General features: G+C 44.5%; 1 protein-coding gene across 2 annotated transcripts in view; it reads left to right on the top strand.

Annotated features, from left to right (window-relative positions):
- Positions 1-16,072, top strand: part of CRPPA (CDP-L-ribitol pyrophosphorylase A) — a 326,415-nt gene that overhangs the window by 265,983 nt on the left and 44,360 nt on the right. The window lies entirely within an intron of this gene.

Raw genomic sequence — 16,072 nt, forward strand, 5'->3', positions numbered from 1 at the left:
TTCTCTATTTTTCGGTCGGAAAAAATTCCGATCGAAAATTCCGATCGTCTGTACAGATTCCGACGCGCAAAATTTCTACGTATGCTCAGAAACAATTCGACGCATGCTCAGAAGCAGTGAACTTCATTTTCTTGGCTCGTCGTGGTGTTGTACGTCACCGCATTCTTGACGGTCAAAAGTTCTGAGAATTTTTGTGTGACGGTGTGTATGCAAGCCAAGCTTGAGTGGAATTCTGCTCATGTGTACAGGGCATTATAGTTGTCCTGTGGACAGATTCTCCCACCTGAGCTGTGGATCTCTGCAGCTCCTCCAGAGTTACCATGGACCTCTTGGCTGCTTCTCTGATGAATGTTCTCCTTGCCCGGCCTGTCAGTTTAGGTGGACGGCCGTGTCTTGGTAGGTTTGCAGTTGTACCATACTCTTTCCGATTTCAGATGATGGATTGAACAGAGCTCCGTGAGATATTCAAAGCTTGGGATATTTTTTTATAACCTAACCCTGCTGTAAACTTCTCCACAACGTTATTCCCGACCTGTCTGGTGTGTTCCTTGGTCTTCATGATGCTGTTTGTTCACTATGGTTCTCTAACAAGCTCTGAGGGCTTCACAGAACAGCTGTATATATACTGAGATTAAATTACACACAGGTGGACTCTATTTACTAATTAGGTGACTTCTGAAGGCAATTGGTTCCACTAGATATTAGTTAGGGGTATCAGAGTAAAGGAGGCTGAATACAAATGCACGCCACACTTTTCAGATATTTATTTGTAAAAAAATTCGAAAACCATTTATCATTTTCCTTCCACTTCACAATTATGTGCCACTTTATATTGGTCTATCACATAAAATCCCAATAAAACACATTTACGTTTTTGGTTGTAACATGACAAAATGTGGAAAATTTCAAGGGGTATGAATACTTTTTCAAGTCACTGTAATTGGCTTATTTTGTTACTTCTCCCTCTCTCAGTTTGAGCTCTGCTGTACACGGGATTGCAATAGTCTGGTATTAATAAACTTTGTGTCTTTTTCTATCTGCCCAGAGTTCAGTTTTACCTACCTTACTCTCGCCGTATCATATTGTAAAAAAAATAATGGCGGACTAGTGAACGTATGTTTCTGGAGTTCTGCTAAAAAACAGCACTTCAGAGTGTGTCTGTTAATGGCTGTGATCTGAGCCATCCTCAGTTCACACACACAGTGTACAGAGCCGATCAAAACAGCTCTGTACAATTTGTTTGCTGTGATGACCAATCGCAGAAATGACAAATATAAACAGTATAGTGTTTACATTGGAGAGCCCGCCCCTTCCTGTTACAGCTTATGAAAGGAAGGAGGAACTAATAAATGATTTTTTTTTAAATTTGTTTCAGTTTAGCAGCTTTAGATTGTTTTTCACCCATTTACTTCTGTATTTTTCAGCTTCACCCTGCCTCTGCAGTTAATATTAGCCCCCTCTCCTACCTTATCCTGCATATCTATACTTTGATCCCTTCATCTATATCCTCATAACATACCAGCATGTTTCTTAAAGTGATATTAAAGGTTTAATTAATTTATTTTTTTTAAATAACAAAAATACAAGGTTGAGGGATCATCCTCAGCATTCAGATTTTATAAAGAATGCAACAAGAAATGTAAGGGTGCAATTAGGACAGCTAAGGTAGAACATGAAAGACACATAGCGGAGGAGAGCAAAAAAAATCAAAAGAAATTCTTTAAGTATGTAAACAGTAAAAAAGGGAGGACAGACCATATTGGCCCCATAAAGAATGAGGAAGGACATCTGGTTACAAAGGATGGGGAGATGGCGAAGGTATTGAATTTATTTTTCTCCTCAGTCTTCAGGAGGGAATCGAGGGGCTTCAGTAACCAAAACTGCAGTGTTTATCCTCATGACACATCACAGGAATCACCTCCATGGTTAACAGAGGACAGAATTAAAATTAGACTTGAGAAACTTAACATTAATAAATCACCGGGACCAGATGGCTTGCATCCGAGGGTACTTAGGGAACTCAGTCAAGTGATTGCCAGACCGTTGTTCCTAATTTTTACAGATAGTCTACTGACTGGAATGGTACCAGCTGATTGGAGAAAAGCCAATGTAGCACCAATATTTAAAAAGGGCCCAAAATACATCCCTGGGAATTACAGACCAGTTAGCCTAACATCAATAGTATGTAAACTCTTGGAGGCGATGATAAGGGACTATATACAGGATTTTAGTAATAAGAATGGTATCATTAGCAGTAATCAGCATGGATTCATGAAGAATCGTTCTTGCCAAACCAATCTATTAACCTTCTATGAGGAGGTGAGTTGCCATCTAGATAAAGGAAGGCTCGTAGACGTGGTGTATCTGGATTTTGCAAAAGCATTTGACACAGTTCCCCATAAACGTTTACTGTACAAAATAAGGTGCGTTGGCATGGACCATAGGGTGAGTACATGGATTGAAAACTGGCTACAAGGGCGAGTTCAGAGGGTGGTAATAATGGGGAGTACTCGGAATGGTCAGGGGTGGGTAGTGGGGTTCCCCAGGGTTCTGTGCTGGGACCAATCCTATTTAATTTGTTCATAAACAATCTGGAGGATGGGATAAGCAGTTCAATCTCTGTATTTGCAGACGATACTAAGCTAAGCAGGGCAATAACTTCTCCGCAGGATGTGGAAACCTTGCAAAAAGACCTGAACAAATTAATGGGGTGGGCGACTACATGGCAAATGAGGTTCAATGTAGAAAAATGAAAAATAATGCATTTGGGTGGCAAAAATATGAATGCAATCTATACACTGGGGGGAGAACCTCTGGGGGAATCTAGGATGGAAAAGGACCTGGGGGTCCTAGTAGATGATAGGCTCAGCAATGCCAAGCTGCTGCTAATAAAGCAAACAGAATATTGGCATTAAAAGGGGGATCAACGCCAGAGATAAAACGGTAATTCTCCCACTCTACAAGACTCTGGTCCAGCCGCACCTGGAGTATGCTGTCCAGTTCTGGGCACCAGTCCTCAGGAAGGATCTACTGGAAATGGAGCGAGTACAAAGAAGGGCAACAAAGCTAATAAAGGGTCTGGAGGATCTTAGTTATGAGGAAAGGTTGCGAGCACTGAACTTTTTCTCTCTGGAGAAGAGACGCTTGAGAGGGGATATGATTTCAATATACAAATACCGTACTGGTGACCCCACAATAGGGATAAAACTTTTTCGCAGAAGAGAGTTTAATAAGACTCGTGGCCACTCATTACAATTAGAAGAAAAGAGGTTTAACCTTAAACTACGTAGAGGGTTCTTTACTGTAAGAGCGGCAAGGATGTGGAATTCCCTTCCACAGGCGGTGGTCTCAGCGGGGAGCATTGATAGCTTCAAGAAACTATTAGATAATCACCTAAATGACCGCAACATACAGGGATATATATACATAATCACACACATAGGTTGGACTTGATGGACTTGTGCCTTTTTTCAACCTCACATACTATGTAACTATGTTATACTTATGCCCTGTACACAAGATCGGACATTGATCGGACATTCCGACAACAAAATCCATGGATTTTTTTCCGATGGATGTTGGGTCAAACTTGTCTTGCATACACACGGTCACACAAAGTTGTCGGAAAGTCTGATCGTTCTGAACGCGGTGACGTAAAACACGTACGTCAGGACTATAAACGGGGCAGTAGCCAATAGCTTTCGTCTCTTCATTTATTCTGAGCATGCGTGGCACATTGTGCGTCGGATTTTTCTACACACGATCGGAATTTAACCGATCGGATTTTGTTGTCGGAAAAGTTTATAGCAAGCTCCCAAACTTTGTGTGTTGGAAATTCCGATGGAAAAAGTCAGATGGAGCCCACACACGATCGGAATGGATAGATTAGAGAGTAGAGTAGATTTGTTACACTTACCTGCTCTGTGCAATGGTTATGCACAGAGCTGCCCCGATACTTCTCTTCTCGGGTTCCCCTATCGGCACTCCTGGCTCCTCCTCTTCCCCGAGTGCCCCCAAAGCGAAAGCCGCTTGCTCTGGGGGCACTCGTGCATGCTTGCTCCCGAGCCCTGCTTTGTGTCCATACGACACACAAAACGGGGCTTGGCAAAGCTGAGAGAACCAGAGTGGGACCCCAGGAGAGGAGGTTCAAGGGCTGCTCTGTGCAATACCCTTGCACAGAGTAGGTAAGTATAATTTTTTTATTTTATTAAAATTAAAAAAAAAAAAAAACAGGCTTTACAACGACTTTAACATTTGGTCAACTATAACGCAGCATATAACAACAATGATGCAACTATATAACATAAGAAGTATAATACAGCATATACAACTGTATAGTAAGGATGAGCCAGTGTTGGACTGTGGCTATCCAGGTAATGGGTGGCACAGCGGTGTAGTGGGTAGCACTCTCGCCTAGCAGTAAAAAGGGTCACGGTTCGAATCCCAACCACTACACTACCTGCCTGGAGTTTGCATGTTCTCCCTGTGCCTGCATGGGTTTCCTCCGGGTACTCCGCTTTCCTCCCACACTCCAAAGACATGCTGGTAGATTCATTGGATCCTGTCTAAATTGGCCCCTATTATGTGAATGTGAGTTAGGGACCTTAGATTGTAAGCTCCTTGAGGGTAGGGACTGATGTGAATGTACAATGTATATGTAAAGAGCTGCGTAAATTGACGGCGCTATATAAGTACTTTAAATACCGTAATAATAATAATAATGGCATTTTTGTAACCATTGATAGGGATTACAGAATAATAGAACTAAAATAGGAGTTTTCCTTTAATTCAAGCCAGATTGAACAGCAAAAAAAAAAAAAAAGTGTTCAGTGTCCTAATATAATACGACCTTGTGTCTCTTCAGAAAAGTTGGAGTGATTTGCTGAATTAAGATCTATTCATTCCCCAAGGTCAAGGACGTCAGAATCTTTAATTATGTCTCAGTCTGCAAGCTTATCACCCGCTCCGCAGGGTTTAACCTTGACACATTCCACATTTTCTATTTCAGCACAGCTATTTATGAAATTGACCCTGACTGTGATTTATGATCTACGGGGATGAGCGATTTTTCACCCAAGTTGACCTTTTTTATTTCTTTTTTTTTTTCTTTTGTAGTTTTTTTTTGAAAAAGTAATAACTGTTGTTCTTAGTTTAAAGGGCCAGCAGACACATGCTTCTGCTTAGTTTGTGTGGATTATAGCTTTTATTTAATTTGCTGAAATTAAGTCAATTTCATTTCATTGTAGCATTTGTTAGAAAATAAAAGCAAGTATATTATTGGTTGTTGGAGGTTTTCTGGTTTGAATACAAATGAAATTTCTCTTTAAGGTAGTTGTAAACCTAGTTACACCACGTTTTACCTACAGGTAAGCCTATAATAAGCCTTACCAGAGGGTACTGAAAATATCCCCTAAACCTGCACGGTTTAGGAGATATTTACCATAAACGATTGCGCCGACTTCATCGGCGCATGCGCACTGGAGAAAGAGCACAGTCATGCCATTTCTAAAGGGCCTGTGCCATGACCTGCGGCTGCCATGCGCATGTGCGAGAGTGACGTCACGCGGCTCCGGTCAGTCACAGAGCCGGAGTCCACAGTCTCAGAAGGAAGAGGGGTGAAGATGGATGCGGCCACCAGCGGGGACATCGCAGGCTTCGTTTGCAGGTAAGTGCAACATAATAGGCTAGTATGCGATGCATACTAGCCCATTATGCTTTTACTTTGCAGGGGAAAAAAGAGGAAGTAAAACCCATTAGGGTACTTTTACATGAAGTAGTGGGTGGGTCTTTTTATTCAGAGGGCGGGCTGTTAGTGACCTCAGACACAGCTTTTCTTATCTGTGTACTCCATTCCACACTTCCACTGTCTGCTATTGCAGGGAGTGTGTTGAGTAGTAGACATGTGCACTGCCAAAAAATTTGTTCGTTTTCGTTTCATTCATTTTTTTTTTTTTTTCGTTTTTCGGGTCATTCGTTATGATCGCAATTCGTAAATTCATACAGTCACACATTAGTAAATTAGTAAATTCGTATATTCGTAAATTCTTACATTCGGAAATTGGAAAATTCGGAAATTTGGAAATTCGAAAATCTGAAATAGTAACTAACATTACATTATAGGTATTGTAATTTCCTTTCAAATTTGGCTGTTAGTGAATGTAACGAATACGGATTTATCCAAAGTTATAAATTATCCGAAATAACGAATGCCTTCTCTAAACTAATGGAACGGAACAAATTAATAAAAAAAGAATAATAATAAAAAATTTTTATTATTGTTATTTATTATTACTAATTCATTACATTCCACTTGTTTGGATACGGCATTCGTTATTTTGGAGAATTCGTAACTTTGGATACATTTTTATTTGTTACGTTCACTAACAGCCAAATTTGAAAGGAAATTACAATACCTATAATGTAATAGTTAGTAATAGTTAAGTTATTATTAGTTAATTATTATTTCAGATTTCCGAATTTATTAATTTACGAATGTACGCATTTACGGATTTACGAATGTACGAATTTACTAATTTTCGAATATTCGAAAAAATTAGTTAAACACTTTTTCGTTAATTCAGATATTTCCAAATGAACTAATATGTCGAAATTCATTAAATAACGAATTCGGAACGAAGCAAATTGCACATGTCTATTCGGTAGGCAGGCTGTGGTTGGAAGGGGGTGTGTGTGCAAAAGGCAGCCTGTGATTTGCAGGATGGAGGGTGTCAGGAAAGGCAGGTTGTGATTGGCAGTGAACATATTGGTAACGGTGGGATGTTTGTAGAGAAAACAGACTACAGAGATACAGGTATGCTATGCATGAGCACAGCGTCCTCTCATTTTAAGAAACACTGATGCAAACTGACCATGCCATCCTGGATCTGCTTCCATGCTTGGCATAGTCAGATTGCTAAAGAAACATGGCGGTCAGGATCATCGGGTACTTCTGTGCCAAAGAAGAAATAAAAATACAATATAACAGACCACAGTTTCGCACACCAACATAGTATGAAAGACATATAACTTTGATAATAAATACAAGTAAGTAATATACCAATTTAATTTGTCATTCCATGCAGCCAGCTATTGCGGCCAAAGAAATCTGCAAGACCTTTGACGTGAGATCTAGATACATGGCCCGCAAAGTGGGCTCCATGCTCATGAATGTTTTGGTTCTCTATCGCCTGGAGTTTTTCCCTCTGCCTTGCGATACTGCGTGGACAGTCTGGGTGAAGCCTTTCAACAGATGTCCAGGATAAAGCCTCGTACACACACTTAGATTTTCAGGCCGCCGAACGTCCGTTTTTTGTGGCATGCTAGTCTCATGTCAAAAGTGAAGAGGTTACTCACAATATGAAAAGTAATGTGTTGAATAGTTTTGTATGTATTCTTTTGTTTCTGAGCATGCGTAGTCTTGCTCTTACGTTGTTTTTCATACAAAAACCGTACTAATGAAACGAAAATCAGACGTTGCGTTCACATTCAACAAAAAATTTATAGTCTGCACTTCCAGCTTTTGTCTGACGAAAAAGCGAAATCGACTGTCAATAGCACCGTACTAACGATCCGAAAATCGGCAGACAGCTCATCCGTACAAATTTTTCCATCCGATTTTCGTATCGTTGGTCTGAAAGAAATGCTATGAAGAAGAGCGGATACCCTTTGTGAGGGAGCATCTCTTCGTTGCCCATCTGAACTTCTTCATCAAGGAGGTCAAAGGAGGTAAGAGCTTTTGCCCAGCAAAAAGAAAGCAAAGGTCCCTGTGGGGAAATCTCCACCTTCCAGATTTCAGAACAGATTCTTTCATCCCTTCTAGACCTCCGCCTCTATGTCCAAGTCTGACACTCCATTTTGGTGCCAGCCCTGACTTCCAAGCCATCAGCCAAGACCACCTCCAAACCCTCCTCTCAGTGACAGAGCCTCTTCCTCCATCCAATGCCCTCAACAGTTGCGGGATCTTCAGTTCCCTCTCCCTGTTCCCGCGATGTAGTGGTTTCATGATTTCTACTCTAAACTTTGTACTGTTCCAAAGGCATTGTTCATCTTATTTTGGGCCTGAAGAGCCTGAACACTTTCCTTCAGGTGCAGAAGTTCCTCATGGAATTGACCAAATCAGTTGTAACATCTCTTCAGCAGGGGCACTTTCTGGCTTACCTAGACCTCCAGAATTTCTACCTACATTTATTTTATTTATTTATTTATTTATTTCAGGTGCTTATATGGTGCCGTCAATTTACACATCGCTTTACATATATATACTGTATATTGTACATTCACATCAATCCCTGCCCTCAAGGAGCTTACAATCTAAGGTCCCTCAGCGCCGGTTCACATTAGAAGCGGCACGACTTGCAGGTCGCCTCACCGAGGCGACCTGCACACGACTGCCGCGGCGACTTGCAAGACGACTTCTGTATAGAAGTCTATGCAAGTCGCCCCCAAAGTAGTACAGGAACCTTTCTTCTAAGTCGTAGCAACTTGCGTCGCTCCGATTAGAACGGTTCCATTGTACAGAACGGGAGGCGACTTGTCAGGCGGCTAGGTCGCCTGACAAGTCACCCCCGTGTGAACCGGCTCTAACTCACATTCATAGACATACTAGGGCCAATTTAACAGAAGCCAATTAACCTACCAGCATGTTTTTGGAGTGTGGGAGGAAACCGGAGGAAACCCATGCAGGCAAAAGAAGAACCTGCAAACTCCCGGCAGGTAGTGCCATGGTTGGGATTCGAACAGATGACCCTAGTGCTGCTAGGCGAAAGTTCTAACCATTTAGCCACTGTTCTAACCATGTTCCCATCTTTCCTTCACACCAAAGATTTCTGCGTTTTGTGGTAGGCGAGTTTCCAGTTTGTTGCTACTGGTCTATCTATGGCTGCAAGGGTCTACACCAAGGTAATAGCTTGTGTCTTGCTCCTTGTTTAATCCTAGGGTGTCTACATCGTAAACTATTTGGACATCCTTCTGATGAAGGACGGTTCTGTTCAGAATCTCTCTGTGATTGTGCAATTGATAGTGCAGACCCTGCAGAGATTCGGCTAGATCAGGGGTCTCCAAACTTTCCTTCTGATATAAGGGGGGCCGGATCGTTTGCATTGGGAGTAGAAAAGGTCCTTTATTTACACTATATTACCAAAAGTATTGGGACACCTGCCTTTACACGCACGTGAACATTAATGGCATCGCAGTCTTAGTCCGCAGGGTTCAATATTGTATAGAGATTTCATAATTTGCCGCATCACGAATGTTCATTCTCCATTACAAACGCTAGTTTACTAGACCGACCGCTTCCGTCTCGTCCTTGCTTCCGAGCATGCGTGTTTGCACTTTGGACTTTTGTCCGACGGACTTGTGTACACACGATCGGAAAGTCCAACAACACACATTTGTTGGCGGAAAATTTGAGAACATGCTAGCCAACATTTGTTGGCGGAAAGTCCGACAACAATTGTCCGATGGAGCGTACACACGGTTGGACTTTCCGCCAACAAGCTCACATCCAACATTTCCCATCGGAAAGTCCGATCGTGTGCACAGGGCATACGTTTTGGTAAGCATATATTTATATATTCTTAAAGGGGCAGCTATCTCACTAAATCACTACCCCAGGCGCCGCCACCAGCCACATATTCACCCACATTTTGGGCTTTGCTTGGGTGTTTGGGCAAAACAAATAGTGCAGTAAAGCATTGCGCTGTGAAATGTAATCTTTTTTTACTCAAATTCTACTTTAGTGTAATCTTTGTACTTACTACATATACATTGTAATCTCCTGTCTAAATCATCTTAGCTAAACATGTACTTGAGTGCATAGCAGTGTGCAGAGGGTTAACTGATGATGGAAAACTGGCAAGTCAATAAGCAACAGATGTGTACTCATTTTACTTGGCTATTTATCATGGGGTAACGGGATGGCTGTCAGTAAGGAATACGGAGCATTTACAGGGACAGATAAATAAACTGACTGCAGCAGAAGGCATAGTAAACAGTGGAAGAGGGAAAATCCCCCGAGGGCACGTCAAGGTGTATATGAATATGAGCTTCTAAATGGCAGCAAGCAGTGGAAATGGACAGAGCACAGAAAGATCACTTTCCTAATTCTCAGCCGGCGGGGAGAAACTGTCCACCGAGTGTCAGCTTCTAGTTTAGCAGTGTTTCCTCAAACGGATCATGTGACAGATTGGCGCCATGCCTCACAGAAGGCTACTCCATTTTGTCCTGCAGCCTTGCAGCGCTGTGCGGTTCTCAGCAGGAAGCATTTGTATTACTACAATTTTTCTGTGAAGGTTCTAATTTATCATTGGTCATGGTATAGCTGGTAGTAGTTAGTCACATTTAACTGAACTTGATCTGTAATGTTGAAGGCGTTTCATCGCTTCTCCAAGCCACTTCTTTGGAACTGACGAAGTGGCTTGGAGAAGCTACAAAATGCCTTTAACATAACAGAACAAGTCCAGTTGAATATGACTAAGTAATATTCGCTATTAAAATTGTTTATTACTATAACACCCACATACACTCTGCGAAAACTTGATAAGGTACACCTGTCCATTAACCTTATGCTGACTTATACAGTCAACAACAATGCTTAAGCCCTCTATAGATGTTAAAATCCCCCCCACCCTGCTGAACCAGCAGAGATTCAAACCATCTATGAGCATGCTGATTATACCCAAGTTGATCCATCAATGGACTTGGGTACAATTAGCCTGCCTAAAGATGGTTAGAATCTCTGCCGGTTCAGCAGGGTGGTGGGGGAAATTCTAACCATCTATGGTGGGCTTAAGCATGGCTGTTGACTGTGTGAGTCAGAATAAGGTTAATGGACCTTATCAAGATGTGGCTGAGTGTATGTGGGTGTTTTTGTAATAAACATTTGTAATAGCTAATATTACTTAAGCATATTCAACTGGATTTGACACCCAGGGGTCAGAGGAGCACCAGCAAGGAGCCAAGAGACAGAAGGTCTCACCCAGGGGTCAGAGGTGTCCCAGCCAGGAGCCAAGAGACAGAAGGTCTCACCCAGGGGTCAGAGGTGTCCCAGCCAGGAGCCAAGAGACAGAAGGTCTCACCCAGGGGTCAGAGGCGCTCCAGCCAGCAGACAGGAGGTCTCATCCAGGGATCGAAGGTGTCACAGCCAGCAGACAGGAGGTCTCATCCAGGGATCGGAGGTGCCTCAGCCAGCAGACAGGAGGTCTCATCCAGGGATCGGAGGTGCCTCAGCCAGCAGACAGGAGGTCTCATCGAGGAGTCAGAGGTGCCTCAGCCAGCAGACAGGAGGTCTCATCCAGGAATCGGAGGTGTCCCAGACAGCAGACAGGAGGTCTCATCCAGGGATCGGAGGTGCCTCAGCCAGCAGACAGGAGGTCTCATCGAGGAGTCAGAGGTGCCTCAGCCAGCAGACAGGAGGTCTCATCCAGGGGTCAGAGGTGCCCCAGCAGCTAGGAGGTCTCATTCTGGGAGTCAGGTGGGCTCCTATTGGGTGTCAGGAGAACCCCTATCCAGAGGCCAGGTTTGGGCCATGCGGAAGGGCGCTGCGACTAAGGACACCAAGTAAACGCAGTCAGAGGGACTGGTAAGGAGAGCAGCAGTGCTGCCAACAAGGGAGCCAGGTGGCTCGGTATTTTCGTTGTTCATATTGATGTGGAAGAACCCCTGCATGGGTAACTGATGTCTATGGGAACTTTCCATTTTATGCAATAAAAATTGGCTACCATGCCCTAAAATACAGTTAGTTGTCATCACCCAGGCAAGCCGGTTCTTCACTGGTCTCTGGGTCCCCGGGCACCGCAATCTTGCTTGTGGGAAGCAAGCTGTGACTTCCTGGTGTTTCAATCCTGACTTCCCACTGGGCATGCGCGAGACACGCTGGACTTTCCAGGCCATGTGACATGTCCCAGGATGTTTGGGGGGGGGAGGGGGTGATGCGTGGGGTTGGGGGTGCAAACTTTTGTTTGCAAAGTGGGAGTGGGTACCTGTTAGAAATAGGTACACTTTCCCTGAAAGAAAAAAAGTTCCTAATCAGGGCTGTCTTTACCACTGGGCAAAAGGGACAGCTGCCCTGGGCCCAGTCATTGTTTTGGGGCCCAAAGCAGCTGAGCTGTCCCTTGAGCATGCACTGCACGCAAATAGTTAGTCCTCCCTGGGTCAGCTGATATCCTCCCATGGCTTCCACTACCATTTATATGCTGATGACACCCAAATCTATCTCTCTGCCCCTCAGCTTACCCCATCAATCTCCTGACGCATCCCTGATCTACTAACAGACATATCAGCCTGGATGTCAAACCAGTTCCTCAAACTGAATCTATCTAAAACTGGGCTCTTAATATTGTCAAGATCAATCAATCAGTCCGTCCCCACATGCCAGGGTTCTAGGGGTAACCTTAGACTCTGAACTGTCCTTTCAGGCCCACATACAATCCCTGTCCAAATCATGCCGCCTTAGCCTCCGCAACATTTCTAGAATACGCCCCTTTTTAACTAATGACACCACCAAGCTTCTAATTCACTCCCTGGTCATCTCTCACCTCGACTACTGCAACTCCCTCCTCATTGAATTACCTTTACATAGACTATCCCCCCTTCAGTCCATAATGAATGCCGCTGCAAGACTCATCCACCTTACCAACCATTCAGTGTCCTCCACCCCTCTCTGCCCATAGCTCCACTGGCTTCCACTCACCCAACAAATAAAATTCAAAGTACTAACAATAATTTATAAAGCCGTCCATAACTCTGCCCCCAGCTACATCACTAACTTAGTCCCAAAATACCAACCAAGCCGCTCTCTTCGGTCATCCCAAGACCTCCTGCTCTCGATCTCTCTTGTCACCTCCTCCCATGCTCGCCTCCAGGATTTCTCCAGAGCTTCTCCCATCCTTTGGAACTCCCTACCCCAATCTGTCCGACTGTCCCCTAATCTATCCATCTTTAGACGACCCCTGAAAACCCTTATCTTTAAAGAAGCCTATCCTGCTTCTAACTAACACTATTTTACTTCCTCCATCAGCTCATCCCCCCACAGCTATTACCTTTTGTATCAATTGACCCTCCTTTTTAGATTGTAAGCTCTAATGAGCAGGACCCTCTGATTCCTCTTGTACCAAATTGTAATGTAACTGTACTGTCTGCCCTCATGTTGTAAAGTGCTGTGCAAACTGTTGGCGCTATATAAAACCTGTATAATAATAATAATAATAGGTGGATTTGGCTATCACTCAGGAGATGAGGACCGAATTGAAGGAGAGTGACTGTCAGTCCCCGCCACAGTCACACCGACGCCTCCTCTCACCATGTCCACCAAGCCGTAGACCATCAGCCCGCTGTGCCTGTGCCTGGCGTTTGACATCCTCTGGACGTTATCAAGATGAGACTGCTGGGAAGCGGGGAGGGGTAATTCAGGGGTCTGTGGAGGTAGGAGAGAGGTCCTGTTTAATGATGGGGGTGGTATGGGGGAGGGGGTCCTGTGTAATTTTGAGGGTAGTATGGGTGAGGGGTCCTGTGTAATGATGGGGGTAGTGTAGGGGGGGAGGGTCCTGTGTAAAGATTGGGGTAGTATGTGGGAGGGGGTCCTGTGTAATAATGGAGGTAGTATGGGGTAGGGGTCCTGTGTAATGAAGGGGGTAGTATGGGGGAGGGGGTCCTGTTAAGTAATGGAGGTAGTATGGATGAGGGGGCTGTATAATGATGGAGGAGGGGTCCTGTGTAATGAAAGGGGTAGTATGGGGGAGGGGGTCCTGTGTAGTAATGAGGGTAGTATGGGGGAGGGATCCTGTATAATGATGGAGGTAGGGGGTATTGGGATAGTATGAGGGAGGGGGACCTGGGTAATGATGGGAGTAGTAGAGGGGGGGTCCTGTGTAATGATGGGGGTAGTAATGGGGGGGGGGTTCTGTGTAATGATGAAGGAGGACGGTCCTGTGTAATGTTGGGGGTAGTATGGGGGAGGGGGGTCTTGTGTAATGAGGAGGGTAGTATGGGGGAGAGGGGTCGTGTATTGATGGGAGTAGTATGGGGGGGGGGTCCTGCTTAATGATGGGGGTAGTAAGGGGAGGGGTTCTATGTAATGATGGAGGAAGGTCCTGTGCAATGTTGGGGGCAGTATGGGGGAGGGGGGTCTTGAGTAGTATGGGGGGGATCCTGTGCAATGATGGGGGTAGTATGGGGTAGGGAGGGGGGTCTTGTGTAATTAGGGGTGTAGTATGGGGGAGGGAGGTCCTGTGTATTGATGGGTGTAGTATGGGGGAGGGGGGTCCTGTGTAATGAAGGGAGTAGTATGGGGGGGGGGGGGGTCCTGTGTAATGATGAGGGTAGTATGAGGGAGGGATCCTGTATAATGGTGGAGGAGGGAGTCTTGTGTAATGATGGAGGAGGGGGTCCTGTGTAAAGATTGGGGTAGTATGGGGTAGGGGTCCTGTGTAATGAAGGGGGTAGTATGGGGGAGGGGGTCCTGTGAAGTAATGGAGGTAGTATGGTTGAGGGGGGGCTGTATAATGATGGAGGAGGGGTCCTGTGTAATGAAAGGGGTAGTATGGGGCAGGGGGGTCCTGTGTAATGATGGAGGAGGGGGTCCTGTGTAATGATGGGGGTAGTATCAGGGATGGGGTCATGTGTAATGATGGAATGATGGGGGTAGTATGGGGCGAGGTGTCCTGTGTAATGAAGGGAGTAGTATGGGGGGGTTCTTGTTTGTTTATTAATGAGGGTAGTATGGGGGAGGGGGTCCTGTGTAGTAATGAGGGTAGTATGGGGGAGGGATCCTGTATAATGATGGAGGTAGGGGGTATTGGGATAGTATGGGGGAGGGGGACCTGAATGGGGGGGGGGGGTCTTGTTTAATAATGGGGGTAGTATGGGGAGGAGGTCCTGTGTAATGATGGGAGTAGTATGGGGATGGGGGCCCTGTGTAATGATGGAGAAGGGAGTACTGTGTAATGATGGGAATAGTATGGGGAGGGGGTCCTGTGTAATAATGGGTTTAGTAGAAGGGAGGGGGGGGTCTTGTGTAATGATGGGAGTAGTATGGGGGGTCCTTTGTAATAATGGGGGGTTTCTTGAGATAAGTCTATGTGTGTGTGTTTGTTTTTTGGGATGTTGGAAAGAAGAGTGGAATTGCAATGGTGGTCCCAAGAAAATGTTTCCCTCGGGTCCAATCAGTATTAAAGACGGCCCTGCTCCTAATGATGACAGAGAAGGGGGGAAGGGGAGGAGGAGTGGAAATCCCCTTTTTAGGTGAAGTTCCCCTTTAAGGTCGCTGTTCAGGCACTTCCTGTTAAAGGCGGACATGCCCCCTTCTCTCTTCTCCCAATTGTGTGACGGCCGTATTTCTGTAAGGTGCCGGTATGTCAGACCCGGCTGTCCTTGTATATGTTATATTTGGGTGGATCTATATTATTGCAGACTTCTCTTAGTAGGACGGCCCGGGCTGTATAACCAAACACTGCAACAATTCAAGGTCTCAGACGGTGACTCATTAGAGCAATTAATATAATTTATTTAATGAAAGCACTAAGGTAAGCCTTGTCCGTGGCATTCCGGTGAATGCGGAATATAAAGCTGGGATTATAATGTTGGGCAGATCAACACGGAGTAATCAAAGTGTTTATTGATAGAATCCTCCAGCGTACCCGGGGGCTGTGTACACAATCTTCCTGGGGGAACCGTCCCCCCCCGCTGAATGTTAATAGAACCTTTCAATACTCTGAGTATTTACAACAAATTCCAGAGTTGTCTTACTTTACACTGGAATGTGTTCTGGGATTTTCTTAAAGGAGGACTCCAGGCAGATGCTTCCAGTCCAACGCACCATTAAAATTAAAGCTGCATATACAGTGGCTTGCGAAAGTATTCGGCCCCCTTGAACTTTTCAACCTTTTGCCACATTTCAGGCTTCAAACATAAAGATATAACATTTTTATTTTTTGTGAAGAATCACCAACAAGTGGGACACAATTGTGAAGTGGAAGGAAATCTTTTGGGTTTTTGAAACTTTTTTAACTAATAAAAAAATGAAAAGTGGGGCGTGCAAAATTATTCGGCCCCCTTGCGTTAATACTTTGTAGAGCCA

This window comes from Aquarana catesbeiana, linkage group LG05 (genome assembly GCF_042186555.1).
Source record: "Aquarana catesbeiana isolate 2022-GZ linkage group LG05, ASM4218655v1, whole genome shotgun sequence".
Lineage (NCBI taxonomy): Eukaryota > Metazoa > Chordata > Amphibia > Anura > Ranidae > Aquarana > Aquarana catesbeiana.